At 43.3% G+C, this 13,526-nt stretch overlaps 1 protein-coding gene and 1 pseudogene across 3 annotated transcripts in view; one reads left to right on the top strand and one right to left on the bottom strand.

Annotated features, from left to right (window-relative positions):
- The window catches only part of DGKG (diacylglycerol kinase gamma), a 235,291-nt gene that overhangs the window by 149,701 nt on the left and 72,064 nt on the right, over positions 1–13,526 (bottom strand). The gene's annotated exons all lie outside the window — the stretch shown is intronic.
- LOC102473181 (tripartite motif-containing protein 5-like) lies at positions 2,012–3,041 on the top strand (annotated as a pseudogene).

Genomic DNA, 13,526 nt, shown 5'->3' with positions numbered 1-13,526 from the left:
TAATCCTAATATATTTATCTGTTTCACTTGGAGAGGGCGGAGGTGTCCTGGGCCAGTTTTGGCCTAATCCTATTTTATGAAGAAAGGATTAAGTTTACCTTAAATGTATTTTGAAGGGCCTTCCAAAGGTCAAGATTACTTCTGCCTAGAAAGAACTTCAGCCCACCCTCTATTGTGACCATGGAGATAAAGCATTGTAATTAATAGTAAGTGATCAGAGCAAAGGGGAGCGGTCGGGGGACTTCCTGGAAGATTTTATCGTACACTCAGGATGTATAAGAGAGCTATGTAATTCTTTTATAATAGTATATTGGGGAGTCAGAGGGGGGTCGCTTCCCAGCAAGGCTGCCACAGTTTCTGGAGCAAATAGCAAACAGCCTTGCTGACATACTAATTGACCCAAGCTTTGTTCCAAGGTCGGGGGGCGCACAACAGTGGCCTTGCCAACCTGTTGATCCAACCAGAAGCAGAGCTCAAAGGTCGGGGGGCTCAGACAGATCCTGGGGCCTCGCCGGGTCAGACTCCTCCACCTGATGGGATATGTTTTGTAGGTAACTTGCCGTTTCTCTCTTGCCAATCTTAGTATCTTGTCCTTGTCTGTGATTTTGGTCAATCTGGCTATAATGTGTCTTGGAGAAGATCTTCTTGGGTTGATTCTATTTGGGGTCCTTTGTATTTCTTGTGACTGAATCTTTGAATGCTTCTCTAGGTTTGGGAAGTTTCCTTGCAGGATTTCATACAACGGATTATCAGTGCCCTTACAAGTCTCTTTGCCTTCTGGGATACCAATTATCCAGATGTTTGGACGTTTGATGGTATCTAATATTTCTTGTATATTATTCTCATTTTTTTGGCCATTTTCTCAGTCTTTGTGGTGGATTTTTCTTGGCCAGCAACTCTATCTTCTACAACTGAGATTCGATTTTCTGTATGATCTAGTCTGCTTTTAATACTTTCAAGGGAGGTTTTGACTTCCTGTATTATAACTTTTATCTCTAACAGGACCTTTTGATTCTTTTTTATAGTGTGTATTTCCTTCTTTTAGATCTTGCAAGAATTTCTTCACCTCCTGGAACTCATCAGCTCCTTTCTCCTGCTTCTTCTGCAGTTCATTGTCTCTCTTCTCTTCCATCTCTGTTAGCTTTGTCATTGTGAATATTCTAAATTCTTTGTCAGACATTTCCATGAGTTTCATTGTACTGTCTGAGGATGAAGAGGAGTTATTCTTTTCCCTCGGAGGAGAGGTATTTTCTTTCTTTCCCTTTCTTCCTTCCTTTCTTTCTTTCTATTTTTTTTTTTAGAGGTTTTTGCTATAGGGAGCATGCACTCGTTAGAAAAACAGAGAAAGACAGAGAGACAGAAAATGAGAAATCATCCCCCGGGGGGATGGCCACATCGCAACCCCATCTCCTCCATTCTCCTTTCGGGATCTTGGGCACACACACACACGTGACTTGTGTGAGTTTAAGCCACCAGGTCTGGGACTTGAACTGTGGTCGACTACATGGGAATCCAGCAACATAGACATTACACCAACTGCTGGTCCTGAAGAGAGGTATTTTCTTGCTTTCTCATATTTCTTGTGGCCCTGTGGTGATTTCTAGTCATCTAATGGATGGTACATTTCTTCTTAATTCTTGAAGCTCAATCTGAGTGTTCAGAGGTATGCAGAAGGAGGTGATCTGCAATATCTCTTCTGTTCCATTTTCACTCTTTGTGCATCAGATTCAGTGGGAATAGAGGAATATTCTGACCCTAATCGTATTCAGATATTTGGATGTTGTTCACTTGAACCTGTCTAGACACTTAGTGCATAGAGGCTGAGCAGCCAATGAATAAAGTCAAAGAAAAAAGGAAAGAAGAAAAAAAAGAAAAAAGATAATAAAAATGTTAGATTTTAATTTTAAAAAGCAAAAAATTAAAACTGTGCAGTGCGCTTGCTGAAGTTCAGTATCTATCTCAAGATGGACCTAGAGAATTCAACTGAGAGATCAGGAGCAACAGGCAAGGATCTAAGAGCCAAAGGAACCTCAGAAGCCAAGACAAGCAAGAGGAGGGGAGGAGCTGCTATGACCTTGGCATTTCTGGTGAATGTAAAGGAGGAGGTGACTTGCCCCATCTGCCTGGAGCTCCTGACAGAACCCCAGAGCCTAGAATGTGGACACAGCTTCTGCCAGTCCTGCATCACTTCAAACCACACCAAATCCACTGTGGACCAAGAAGGGGAGAGCTGCTGCCCCGTGTGTAGAGTCAGTTACCAGCCTGGGAGCCTGCGGCCTAATCGCCATCTAGCCAACATAGTGGAGAGGCTCAGGGAGGTCAACCTCAGTCCAGAGGAGGGGCAGAAGGTAGATTGCTGCGCACACCATGGAGAGACGCTTCTACTCTTCTGTAAGAAGGATGGGAAAGTCATTTGCTGGCTTTGTGAGCGATCTCAGGAGCACCAGACATTCCTCCTAGAGCAGGTTGCCCAGGAATACCAAGAGAAACTCTGAGTAACACTGGACAAGCTGATGAAGAAACAGCAAACAATTGAGAAGTGGAAGGCTAACATCCATGAAGAGAGAACTTCCTGGAAGAATCAAACTCAGGATGAAAAAAAAAGAGTCCAGGGAGAGTTTGCAAGACTGAAAGGCATCCTGGACTCTGAAGAGCAGATAGAGCTGCAGAAACTGGAGGATGAGGAGAGGGAAGTTCTACATAGACTGGAAGAGTCTGAAAACAAACTGGCTCAGCAGAATCAATTGGTGAAAGATCTCATCTCAGATCTTGAGCATCGGTTGGAGGGGTCAACAATAGAGATGCTGCAGGATGCAAATGGCATCATGAAAAGGAATAAGAAGTTGATTCTGAACAAGCCAAAAACATTTCCCAAGCAGAAGAAAGTGTTCTGAGCTCCTGATCTGAGAGGAATGTTGCAAGTTGTCAAAGAGCTGACAGATGCCCAATGCTACTGGGTTGAGATGACATTTTCTCCAAGAAACCTTGTAAACATTATCATGTCTGTGGATCAAACACAAATAAAATATAGGAACAACTGGACATCAATTTCTTCATATTACTGTAACAATAAAGATGATGGCATCCTGGGTGAACTCTATATCACCTCAGGAAGACACTACTGGGAAGTAGATGTGTCCAAAAAACGTGCCTGGATCCTGGGAGTACGTTTGAAATCTTATCTCAAACCCACTATGATGTCAGGTATGCAAGATGAAAAGTACCAGCCTCAATATGGCTACTGGGTTATAGGGCTTCAGAATCGATCTGGATATAAAGTGTATGAAAATTCTCTCTCCCGTGATCCTTCGATCTTGACCCTGTCCCTGACAGTTCCTCCTTGTCGTGTTGGAGTTTTCGTAGACTATGAGGCTGGCACTGTCTCCTTTTTCAATGTCACAAACCACGGGTTTCTCATTTATAAATTCTCTGCATGTGACTTTTCTGAGGGTGTTTTCCCCTATTTCAATCCTTGCCAATGTGAAGTTCCCATGGTTCTGTGCTCTCCAGGGTCCTGAACCGTCTTACGCCCTCACCCACTTCTGTGCAGAGCTCCTGCCCTGGGTGCAGTTCATGCAGCTGAGCTCATCTGCACCATGGCAGGCATCTTTTCTGTGCTGTCTACCCTCGTTCCTCTTGAATGTCCTAGTCAAATTAGGACGAGCAAATTGCCTTGTGCCATATTCTTTTCGATATTTTTTTTGCACCTAGGAGAGATTTTTTTCCTTACCATTTCTCAGGTTCCCAAGGAAAAATTACTGATCCCTCATTAAAAAAAAAGTCTAAAACTGAGGTTGCACCTCTGCCAAGTCCTTCAGACCCAAACTCTTATGACACTGACTACGGAGATGAAAAAAAGATTTCAACAACTTGTGTATTAGAAAAGACCAAATATAGGAGTCACTCATTAAAAAAATGAGTCCTAAGCAGTGTGGGAATTTACTTATCATGCCTCCTATCTGTCAGAGTTAAGGAAAAAAACTCATAAATAATATATACTATGAACAGAGATTTTTGTTCCAGAGTGTCTCAGTTCAAATCCTTTCTCTTTACATACTGGAAACTGGGAAAATCAAACTATAATGTCAGCAGTGTAAACTTAAATAACCTATACAAATGTCTGTTTTTATTTTCATAAATAATTTTGTTATAAGAACTACCTAATACTTTGGATTGTTGTGTGAAAAATCAACCCGTTAAGTATAAAACATCTTTTGATGTATCTCAATTTAATAATAAACATCTGCTTGTCTAATTAATAAAAAAAAAAGATGGGCCTAGATTTGTGCCTGTCCTAAATGAAATGGGGAAAGGCAGCAATTAGCACAATAAATGAAGGACTTGAGAGCTCAGAGAATACTTTACCTTAAAAAAAAAATTAAAGTTTAAAAGTCACAGGGAGACACAGCAAGACAGAGAGAGACAGAGAGAAATGGAGAGGAGACAGAGGTAGCCCTACCCACTAGAAATGAATCTGGAGGGGGCAATCTCAGCAGAAAATCTTCATTTTTGGCCAAGAAAAGCAATATTTCACAGCTGACGTTCAGTATCCATCTCAGGATGGGCCTTGATAATAATTCTTGATAATATCAATAGTCAGCAGATAAATGTGATCTAGCCTACTTTTCTGGAAAACTTGCAACTTGTAGAAGTAATTTGTAACTTTATTGTAGAAGTCGCTTTGGCTGGGATTTCAAAATGGTCCATGACCAATAGTCACTTATTAATATACTCTCTTACAATTTTCTTTCCAAATACATTTCAAGACAAGGAGATGAATATTCAACAGAGAAAACTGGAATTGATAGTCAGGTAATTTCTAGAAACCGGGAAGAACTTTGGCAAACTGCAAACTCAATTGGTTGGATTAAGAAAATGTAGAAAGCGATATTGTACCATAGAAATAGAGCAAGTGTTCCCTTTCCTAGGTAGGAAAACTCTGTCTCTTTCACATTCTGTCCTTATATATTCAGAAATATAAGGCCTATTACTTACAAAAAAACTGGGCACCTATATTTAGTTATGTGAAGTCTATTTTTTCGAGAAATCTTTGAGTGCTATTTTTATTCCCTATGCCTTTACCACCATGCCCATTAGAAATTCTCTCTTAATACCAGTAGGAATGTACAACTGTCAGAAAACAATGAGCTAGGGAATAAATATAAGACTGGCAGTAGCTGATCAATACAGGTGTTTTAATACCACCAAGTAGGGCCTACAGGTGGCATAGTGGTTGAGGGCACTGGAATCCCACATGGCTGACTGTAGTTCAAGTCCCAGAACTGGTGGCTTGCTTTCTCACTTTCTCTCTCTCATCTTTCCCTTTCTGGTCCAATAAAGAGAAAAAGAAAGAAAGAGAAAGAAAGAAGAAAGAAAGAAAGAAAGAAAGAAAGAAAGAAAGAAAGAGAAAGAAAGAAGAAAGAAAGAAAGAAAGAAAGAAAGAAAGAAGAAAGAAAGAAAGAGAAAGAAGAAAGAAAGAAAGAAAGAAAGAAAGAAAGAAAGAAAGAAAGAAAGAAAGAAAGTTAGTTGAATAAAATAATTCTTAAAAGAAAAAGTACCACTGAGTAATGAAGTGTTAGAGGCACAGTCTGAGGGGGAGACCGTCTTCACAGCAATGCCTGCTGGGGAAGGCAACATAACCCATACACGCTTCACTCAGAGAACCGAAGAGCCAGCAATGGGAGTAAACATTCACTCTTACAGCAGCAGGGCTGTGCTAGAGGGAGGGCTGCCACGTCCGGGGGTTAGGGCATGAACTGAGAAGGGAGTTAACCACTACCCAGAAAGACAGCAGGAAAGATCAGTTGTCACTGACACACTCTTTTACAAGGGGCCCATGAGGAGACTTTGGAGAGAACCTATGAAACAGAGCTACAAGAAGGAAAGGAAAGGAAACATTATCCTGAAGTCTCAGAGGAGCAGATCTTTGAAAGTAATTTCCTACCAGACAAGACTCTAAGTAGGTTGCAAGAAGAGATAACCTCTATTAAACAAGAGCAGAAATCCTCAGGGGTGAGCAGGTAGAGATGAAAATACAATAGGATGAGATAAAAAACAGGGATAATGAGGTAGGGAGGATTGTAATGAAATTACAAATGCAACAGAATTATTAAAATCGTCACGGGGGAAAGGCTGCAGAGAAACAACAATGGAAGAGACAAAGGAGAGGAGTCCTTAGGACTGGGTAGTCCACTGTACCTGTTACTGCTGCCTACTCAGATTGTTCACTGAAACACTATCGATGACATCCACTTTGACTACAATGGAGTAACAGGGGCCATATTTGCCCTCCCACCTGAAACAACAACAAAAACTGAACGAAAGATAGAAAACAATAACTCATAGTACACTGAAGCTGGAGGGAGCACCAAACAGTAACCGCTGAGAAGATGAGAAACAAACAAGGTGACCCTGCAAATGCCGTATCTCATTGTCTGGAAGGAGCTTCGGGGCTGCAGGACAGGGAGGAATGCAGGCGGATCCTGGCTGTTCTTGCTGAGTTGAGATGAAGCTGGGGGTTTCAGGAACCCAAGGTGGCTAGAATCCAAAGACAGAGTACACAGAGAACTCCAGGGATGTATAGAAGGTCCCCTTTGAATAATCAGTAGAGAGTTCCCTCAATTATTCAGCTGAGTAGTGATGTGCACACTCACATGAGGAAACTGCCTGAGGCTGGGGAAAGAACCAGAATTAGAAGGAATCCTTCTGGAATACAGAGAGAACCAGAGATAATGCCTACTCCCACCGATCTGGGTAGAAACCTCCTAATTCATGAATCATTGGTAGTTTTTTTTATTTTCCCTCGGTAGTGAGGCAAAATTAGCCCTAAAATAGATGCCATTTTGGTCTTGTCCCCCGAAACTTCAAAGTCAGACCCCAAAGGCCAAATTATTTCCAAGTAACCTAACCATACCCAAAAGCAAAGCGTAGGAATGCTTATGGTAGCTGGTGGCTTTTAAATCATGTTGAGTGTGTGTGTATGCATGCCCTAAGTCCCAGGTGGAGAATGGAAGAGAAGAGATTGCCATCCTCTGGGGGGTGATTTCTCACTTTCCCTCTCACTGTCTCTCTGTCTCTTTCTCGTGAGCACATGTGCCCTTTGGGGGAAAAAAAAGGAATGCTTATAGAATGCAAAAATATCTGGTACCCAACATAAAAGGAAGAGATCATGGAAATTCTACACACATTCTACCAAAAAATTTAGAGCAAAGAATCCTACCCAACCCATTTTATAAGACCAGTATTACTTTAAAGCCAAAACCAGACAAAGATATTACACACACACCATGAACATTATTATTCTTCACGAACACAGATGCAAAGGTTCTTAGCAGATTTTAGAAATTGAACTCAGTAACATAGAAAAAGAAATGAAATAAGAGTGAAATAAATAGGGAGATGTACTGAGTTCAACAATTAGAAGACCCAGTATGTTAAGATGTCTACTCTTTGTGATCTTGAGTTAGGCAAAGATTTCTAAGACATGACACCAAAAGCTCAATCTATAAAAGAGAAAAAAATATAAGTAATTGGTCTCCATAAAAATGAATCAAGTTGGCTTTTCAAGAGACATGATTAGAAAATGAGAAGACAAGTCACAGACAGGAACAAAATATTTGCAAATCACATGTCTGATAAAGGACTTATATCTACAATATATATTTAAAAAATTCTCAAACCTTAATAAGAAAGCCAAACAACCCAATCTGAAAATGGGCAAAAGGTTAGAGTACTTTACTAAAGATAAATAGATGGCAATTGAGCATATGAAAAAATGCCCAGCATTGTTAAGTCATTAGAGAAATACAAACTGAAACCATGATGAGGTGCTCCTACAGACCTGTCCGAATGGCTGAAGAGAAAGAGGCTGCCATACGGAGTGTTGGTGGGGTATGGAGTAAGGGGAACCCTCATAAGTTGCTAGTCTACACGTAAGGTGCGTTTACACTTTGGGAAAGAATTCGGCACTTTCTTAGGAAATTAAACATAGGTCTATCCCAGTTACTCTATTTCTGAGGTGTCTACCCAAGAGACGTGAAAATTGTTCATTAGAAGACTTGTGTGAAAATAATAACTGTTTTCTTTGTAATAACCAAAAACTGAAAATGACCCAAATGTCCAGCAATAGGTAATGGATAAGCTAAATTATAGGATATCTATGTATTAAAATCCTAAAGGACAATGAAAATACGTCAACTACTGATACACACAACACAGATAAATCTAAAAATTATTTTGCTCAGTGAAAGAAGTAGGACCAAAACGAATATTTACTGTATGATGCCATCTCATGAAATGACAGAGAGATCAGTGATCGTACGGGGTTGGGCAGCGGGGGGTAGGGAGAGTGGGAAAATGGACCACAGAGCAAACTTTTGGAGACGATGGGTACATTCACTATACTGATTGTGGGGCTGGTTTTACGGCCATATGCATATGTGAAAACTTACTAATTACATACTTCACACACGTGCGGCTTATTTTATGCCAATTATTGTGTGTGTGTGTGTGTGTAACATTCTCTATTTTTTTAAGAACTATTTTTATAGAATTGAGATCAAATTGTGTAAATTTTTTTTTTTTTAGAGTTTTTTCCTATAGGGAGCATGCGCTCGCCAGACAGAGAGACAGAAAGTGAGAAATCACCCCCCAGGGGATGGCCACGCCACAATCCCTTCTCCCCTGTTCTCCTCTTGGGATCTTGGGCACGCACGCACACACGCCCGGCATGAGTTGAAGCCACTGGGTCCAGGACTCAAACTGTGATCAGCTACATGGGAGTCTAGTGAAATAGCCATTACGCTAACTGCTGGTCTCGCGTAAAATTTTTGATCCAGCTTTGTTTTTCACTTACATTCTATTCATAAACATTTCTTATATTCAAGACTTTACATAAACATCAGTTGTAATTCAGTCCTCTCCCAGTGATGAGAAAACTGAGATGGGTGGGAGGGAGGAGGCCATTTGTGCAAGATTACATGGCATTTATTAGAAACCCAGCGCTAGAGCCCCAGCCGCTGCCCTGGCCTGGTGCTCTTTCCACTGTGCCACACTGCCCAGCAGGAGGGCAGCAGTTATATGGAACTAAGAGGAGAGGTGGAACAAGGCAGATCTGCCCAAGAGCCTTCCCGTGACAGGACTGATCTGGAAGGCTCTTCCCTGCTGGTATCGGAGGGAGTGCTCAGAAGGCGGCAGGCCCCAGGAATTTCCTGTAGAGGGGCATGAAGAAGAAGGGTACTTGGCCCTCCTGGACCCCAGTATCTCCATAACAGGACTGAGCAGGAGGCCTCCACAACAATGAGGACAATGACTCACCCCACCGCAGCTCCAGTAATCCAGGGATTTACAGAAAAGGCTGCACCAATTCTTTAAACAGCTTTTTCCTCCTTTCTCTCCTCCCTCCTTCCTTCTTTCTCTCATACTCTGGATTCTCTACAGTGTGAGTCTATTATGTAAATAGTTGGGGTGGTGGTGGAGGGACTTTGAGATTCCACCACGCTGTGTTGCAGGCATACCTCAACACCAGAGAAATGAGATAAAACCCAGGAGACTGACATTCTCCGTGTTCGCCCCATTTAGTCCTGGCCGTCATGAAGGGGAGGGTAGAGTCAGCCCTTCTGGAGTGAACGTCATGACGGTGCAGACTGCCTGGGCTCTGGGCTGTCGAACTCCAGGAAAGCCCGTCATGACGGTGCAGACTGCCTGGGCTCTGGGTTGTCGAACTCGGGCAAAGCCTCTCTCCACTTCCTGGTGGAAACAGCATTACCACCTGGTCTGGAGATGGAGAGCTCCAGTGGGCGGTGCTAGGCCTGAGCTCACAGATTGATCTGACAGGCCGAGGCAGGCTATATCGGGTAAGAATCTGGCTTCTTCCTCTGGCTTCTGCTTGGATGTTAGGAAAAGACTGGAATTCTCAACAGATGGTTTGATCTAAGCTAATTCCCGGACTTGGCCCTTCCTCGCTGACAGAGGCCCCTCTCTGTGGTGTCCACCTGGCCCTATGTTCTTGTTTCTGGAGAACAGGGCGTCTAATTAAGACATCGGTGGAAGGGGGCCTGGTAGGAAATGGATTTTCTCCTTTAAATCTCAAATCTTAAAAGATGAAAAACAAAATGCAATATAATCACCTTTTTATGATTTTTTTCCCCATCTATAGGACAATGGTGCATTGCATGACCCTTTTCTGGGAGAGAATCTCTGCGAGTTCTTTTTCAGACCCAGAGTAATACAGCCATTGCCACGAGCGTGGTGGTCAACGAACGCAGCCAGCTTGAATCACCATCCATCACCTTCTCTCAAATATCACACCACAATCTATCCCCGGCAGGTTCTTCCTCAGTACCTCAGAAACTTCAGCCATCGAAACAGACCCTGCCCAGATCACTTGGAACTCAGGAGCAAAATGTAATTTCCCCCAGGTTCCTTTTGAAGTTCTAGATTTTGGACTAAGAAAGCCTATGGGTGAAGAATTTGGGGCAGAATGCTTCTTATTGTTGATGCTCTTACTAGGAGTTGAAAATCCCAAACCTCTCTTGGTCCCTTTCTTTTTTTTTCTATAGGGCACATACCAGAGAGAGACAGAGAGAGAGATAGAAAGTGAGGAATTACCCCCAGGGGGAATGACCACGTTGCAATCTCTTCTCCATTCTCTTTTCATGATTTTGGGCACGCACACAAACATGCTTGGTGTGTCTCTCAAGCTGCCAGATCTCAGATTTGAACCACTCAGTCAGCCATGTGGGATCCAGCACCTTAACACCATGACACTGGCTGCCCCCTTTCCTATTTATGATGAGAATGACTTATGTCAGAATATGCCTCCCCTAGTCTGTGAGACATGTAGGACTTATTTGTGTTCTAAATCCATTTCACCATGGCCCATGGCCCTAGCTTGTCTGGCGCGGTGCTGGGCAGGGGGTGGGTGAGCCCGCACTCCTTAGAGTCTCCCCCTGCCACTGTGCCCGGAGGCAGCAGGAAGGCTCCGGCACTCTTAATCCCTGCTTGGTGGGGCTCGGCGAGCAGCCTGGGCTTGCTGAGTTCCCATCCGGAGGTAACTCTCCTCTCCCAGCCACATCCTGTTTTACCTCCACCGTCCTTCACTGAAGTGCTGAAAATACCATGACCCTTTGTGTTGTGACCAGACAAAGATTGGAACCTCATCTAGAGCCCACTTGGAAAGCTCTCTCATTCTAGGTCCCTGTCACAATCAGTTCCCCTTCTCCTCAATGCACACACACATATAAAAATAAATAATATATATTATTATATATTATATAAACTGGCATCCACTATGGAATCATCTCTACCTCAGCTCACAGCCACTCCCTTTACATGGACTCACACACTTTCTCTCTCTCGGACCCGTGTTTATATACATATAAAACTACGCTACTGGTCCCTATGGCACATCCCAAGGGCTGGAATTCACCTCTGTTATCTATCAGTCTTTTAAATGAAATGATAATGCAGATTACTTTGCATTTATACAGTCTAACTCTCTGAGCTTTTGTATTGGAAGCTTCAGGAACAATCTGGGAGAAAGAGTCCATGAGAGACCTTTTGGAAGAATAGGATGCCCCGTTGACACACTTGGAAACTGAGGGTGCAGACTGAGTAAGACGATGGCTGACCAGTGTGAGTTAAGAACACAGCATAGGGCCAGCAGATGGCGTGGAGGATAAGGCGGGTGGATCCCACATGGCTGACTGCACAGTTCAAGTCCCAGACCTGGTGACTTGAAAATCATGCCAGGCGTGTGTGCGTGCATGCGTGCGCGCGTGCGTGCATATGTGTGCGTTCCCAAAAACCCAGAAGGAGAATGGAGGAGAAGGGATTGTGGTGTAGCCATCCCCCTGGAAATGATTTCTCACTTTATCCTCTCTGTCTCTCTCTAGCTAATGTGCACACCCTAATAGCAAACTGAAAAAAGGAAACAAAACAAAACAGAGAGAACACAGTGAACGCAGCTGTGGTGGATCATGTTGCTAAGATACTGTGCCCGGCAGACTGAGACCACACGGAAGGCCCAGGTTTGATTCCCACCCCAACCCAAAGGCGAGGTGCAGTGGTTGCACCTGGAATCCCAGTGATTCAGCAGGCAGAGGCAGGACTGTGAGTTCATGCTGGTCTGGGCAACGTAGTGAGGTCCTATCTAGAGGGGTGGTAGCCGGCTCCTATAGTTCCAGGTAGGAATCTGGGGCATGAAGTTTACAACAGAGCAAGAACCTGACTTAAAAATTAAAAAAGAATAAATCGTACTTTCTGGAGAGTGGCCTTATAGTCATTGTGACTATTTACTAAACATATACTGTGTGCTAGACACTTTTCTAAACATTTTCATACCTAGCTCATTAAACCTTCACAACAACACCTACTATTACCTTATTTTATAGATGGAGACACTGTGGCATGGAGACATTGTTTAAAAATGCCCATGGCTCACTGTAAAAATGTACGGTGAATAAATGTAAATTAATAATAATTTAAAAATTTATATTTCCATAGTTACAGAGCTAGATAGTGTTAGAATTGAGAATTAAGCCCAGAGAACCTGGCTCTGAAGTGTAGATTCTTAACCAGTATATTCTATTGCCTGACCCAACAGGTTGACAGCGCTCAGGAATTGTACTGGACATGAGAACGGAAGTAAACTTCGCTTTATCCAGTTTTCTTTGGGACTTCTGGGCTTAGATGTGGGTGGGTCAACAACACAGAGAAATGGCTTCCCTTTGATAAATGTGCCAGGAGAGAATCCACATCTGTCATGGCCCAGTCATGGGCCTACGGACAGTGGACACCACTACAGCAGCCTCCCTGAGTGTAGCCCTGAAGCAACATGATGCCTTAACATGGAGGAAAACCAGTTAGCATGAGAGAAACCACTTTCTCGGCGTAGGAAAGAGCAGGAGTTCTGAGGCTGGACAAGTATGGGTCAAATCCAGGGTCACATCAGGAAGAAGTCCCATCCCCTCAGTCTCATCCCTTAGTTCCTCACGTGTAGAACGTGAGATTGTGACGGTTAAGTGGATCACATGATCAACAGGGGCCTGGAAAATAGAACTTCCAAACAACTTCCGCTGGTTTCCCTCTGCTCACGTACTAAGCACCCAGCTTGCTCAAAGTACCGTATGGCTCTGGCCGGAAGCCAGTCAGAGCACACTCTCCACACCCACTGGGCGAGTCATCTGTGCTTCGGCCTCACGGCCACTCCCTCTACAGACACTCACTTTCTTTCTGTCACACACATACATGTATGCATATGTGTGCATGCACACACACATGCACAGACGCATGCATGCACACACTTTCTCCTGAGAAGGCTCCCCCTTCTCTGTGAAGGCAGAACTGTAGGTTCCATGTCCTGACTGCCCTGTTCCATGGAGGGTGAAGCAAGAACTTTTACCCGATCTCAGAAACCCAGAACATCTGAATGGCAGAGGTGTAGAGACAGAGGTTGTGAAGGTCACAGGAGGGTAAGATCTGCTTAAGGATGCACAATTACAGGAGACGAAACTGCTTTTCGGTTA

This window comes from Tupaia chinensis, unplaced genomic scaffold, assembly GCF_000334495.1.
Source record: "Tupaia chinensis unplaced genomic scaffold, TupChi_1.0 Scaffold149658_1, whole genome shotgun sequence".
NCBI classification, from domain to species: Eukaryota; Metazoa; Chordata; class Mammalia; order Scandentia; family Tupaiidae; genus Tupaia; species Tupaia belangeri.
Note: the sequence above shows the minus strand (reverse complement) of the source record. Positions and strands in the feature narration are given on the sequence as shown.